The sequence below is a fragment of the Pan paniscus genome, chromosome 2 (genome assembly GCF_029289425.2).
Source record: "Pan paniscus chromosome 2, NHGRI_mPanPan1-v2.0_pri, whole genome shotgun sequence".
In the NCBI taxonomy this organism is placed as follows: domain Eukaryota; kingdom Metazoa; phylum Chordata; class Mammalia; order Primates; family Hominidae; genus Pan; species Pan paniscus.
Genome location: NC_085926.1, coordinates 39,561,328 through 39,564,192, shown reverse-complemented (window position 1 = coordinate 39,564,192; position 2,865 = coordinate 39,561,328).

Sequence of the window (2,865 nt, the reverse complement as noted above, 5' to 3'; positions counted from 1 at the left end):
GAACCAGAGCTGGAAGCAATGAATAGCAAATAAGTAGAAGAAACAAGGTTTCCCCAAGGATAAATGCTAATAGCAGCACTATGATTTGTAATTGTGATGTTAAACCTCAGGCCACAGCAAGGAAGGGGTACTGAACAAAACCATCTGCATCATACCGGGTCAGCAGTGCCCCTCTGTCTTCCAGGAAAGGCAGCTGTATACCATTTTAACAGGTTTCAATTGCTTAGAAATAGTCTTCCTGTGCCCAACTCCTCTTTCTTTCCAGGAATTGTGTGTCTGTTCCCACAGCATTATTTTTTAGATAAATTTTATATTGTGGTATCAGATAACTCCAACATAATTTTAAAGATTCTTTTAGGAAAAATTGACATCTGTAGAATGTTGAGTGTTCCCCATGTGTGGACAGGATGTGTTGGGAAGCACTGTCTTCAGGTACAACAGTTTCTCAACCCTTATGTAGATCACCACTGTGCACTGTCAAAGATGGCTTTGTTGAGGGTGAGCAGGGTGACCTGTAGGAGAGTAGTTTCAATATGTTATTGAAACTAAAGAGCACTCCATTTAAAAGCCACTTATTGTGGCCATCCCATAGGCCAGGTAATGCATCATATGCTGTTGTGGAGAGTACAAATATGAGAACCCATTAGGATGGCCACTACCAGAAAACAGAATATAACAAGTGATAGTTAGGATGTAGGGAAACTGGAAACCTTATGTACTGTTGTCGAGGATGTAAAATGGTACAGCTGCTGTGGAAAACGGCATGATGTTTCCTCAAAAAAGTAAAAAATATAATTACTATATGATCCAGCAATTCCACTTCTGGGTATACACCCAAAAGAATTGAAAGTGGGGTCCCTAAGAGATATTTGTATATCCATATTCCTAGTAACATTATTTATAATAGCCAAAAGGTGGAAGCAACCCAAGTGTCCATTGACATGTAAATAGATAAACAAAATGTGGTGTGTGTGTATCTGTATCTATATAAAAAATATTATTCAACCCTAAAAAGGAATCAGATTTTGACATGTGCTATAATATAAATGAACCTTATATGTGAACGTTATGCTAAGTGAAATAAGCCATTCACAAAAAGAGAAATACTGTATAAGTCCACTTAAATTTGGTACCTAGAATAGTCAAACTCATAAAGACAGAAAGTAGCAGGGTGGTTGCCAGAGGCTGGGGGAGGGAAAGGAATGGAAAGCTATTGATGAGTGGATATAGAGTTTCAGTTTTGCAGGGTGAAAAACCTCTGAAGATTGGTTGCAAAACAATGTAAATGTACTTAGCACTACTGAGCTGTATACTTAAAAATTAAGGTGATAAATTTTATATGACATGTATTTCATCACAATGAAAAATAGAAATAATAAGATTTAATAATAAACGATGAGTGATAAAATATTTGTATGCTCAGGAACACAGTAGGGGAAGGCAAGAAACACAGGACAAAGGCCAGCAGGTCAGAGAAATCTATGAAGAACAGCTTTGTGACATAGACCTCCACTAATGGATGACTAATTTCCTGGGCTCATGGTGGCAGGGTGGCTTAGGGACAACAGGCTAACAGAATCATTTTCAGAAGAGGCTTCCTCAAAGCACACTCCAAAGACCATAACAAACATTATTTTGTTATTTGATATGTTCATTGGCTTTCTGAAACATATAAATAACTCCCTATTAGTGAATTTTATCCCTTTCTCCATCCCTGTTTGCTCTCACAAGTCTCAAGCACCCTGACTTATTGCCTGATGCGACGCTGCAGCCCAGGCTTGGCTCTGGCAGCCATCCACAGCACTCAGGGGGCACAATGCACATTTTCCCTGCTCCAGAGCTCTCTCCTATTTCAGGAAGTCACATTATTAATTACAATGGGCCAAAGCACATTTTGGAAGGTAAATCTGTTAGCCTGCAGGAAATGCAGAGTTGACAATTAATTGAAAGCATCGGTGCTGGCATTAAGCATCCAAAGAAATCCATAAAAAATGTATCTAAATGTTATCTAAATATTGGACAAAGAGGTTGAAATACTTTCAGTAGAATTCCTGCAAAATCATGACCTGTGATGCCAAGCTCTGCATCCCAGAACCAACATTAGTTCATAAATGTGAAATGGCGAATCTTCTTAGTAAAGCTTTTCGTTTGGGAAAATACAGTCATTTATGATGCAAATATATTACTTATGTTAACATCTAATGGGTTGATTATTGTTAAAGTGAATTAATACATAATATTTTTAATATATTGCTGTTAATTTCTAATGTAGTAAAGTATCAATAGATATAGCCCATATAAACAAGCTCTTTTTGGGATCTTCAATAACTTATAAGAGTATAACAGGGTCCTAAGGCCCAAAATAATTTTTTTTTCAACCTCCTGGGCTCAGGCGATCTTCCCGCCTCAGCCTCCCAAGTAGCTGGGAATACAGGTGCACACTACCACACCTGGCTAATTTTTTATTTTTTGTAGAGACAAGGTCCTGCCTTGCTAAGGCCAAAAATTTGAGGAAACACTTGTGTAGAAGTTCCCCAAACAAGAAGAACGATGCAAACAATGACTATAGCAGCTCAGTGTGCTGGTGGTGATTCCCCAGTTTGCACTGATTCCACAGAAGACAAACAACCCAAGCTAGGTATGAGAATTACCACCTGACAAATGAGGACCATTAGGAAGATGCTAGCCCCTGTACGCATTGCAATTTGTGTCATCAATATGGTCAATCAGCCTCTGCTAGTTTACTCCCACCTGTCCTACCAGGTTGCCTCTGGGAATTAAAACAGCAGGCTGCTAGTTCTCTCTGCCCACGTCTTCTGCCTCTGGAGAGTCCCCTGGAGTCCTGATCAAATTTTTCTCTTAGAT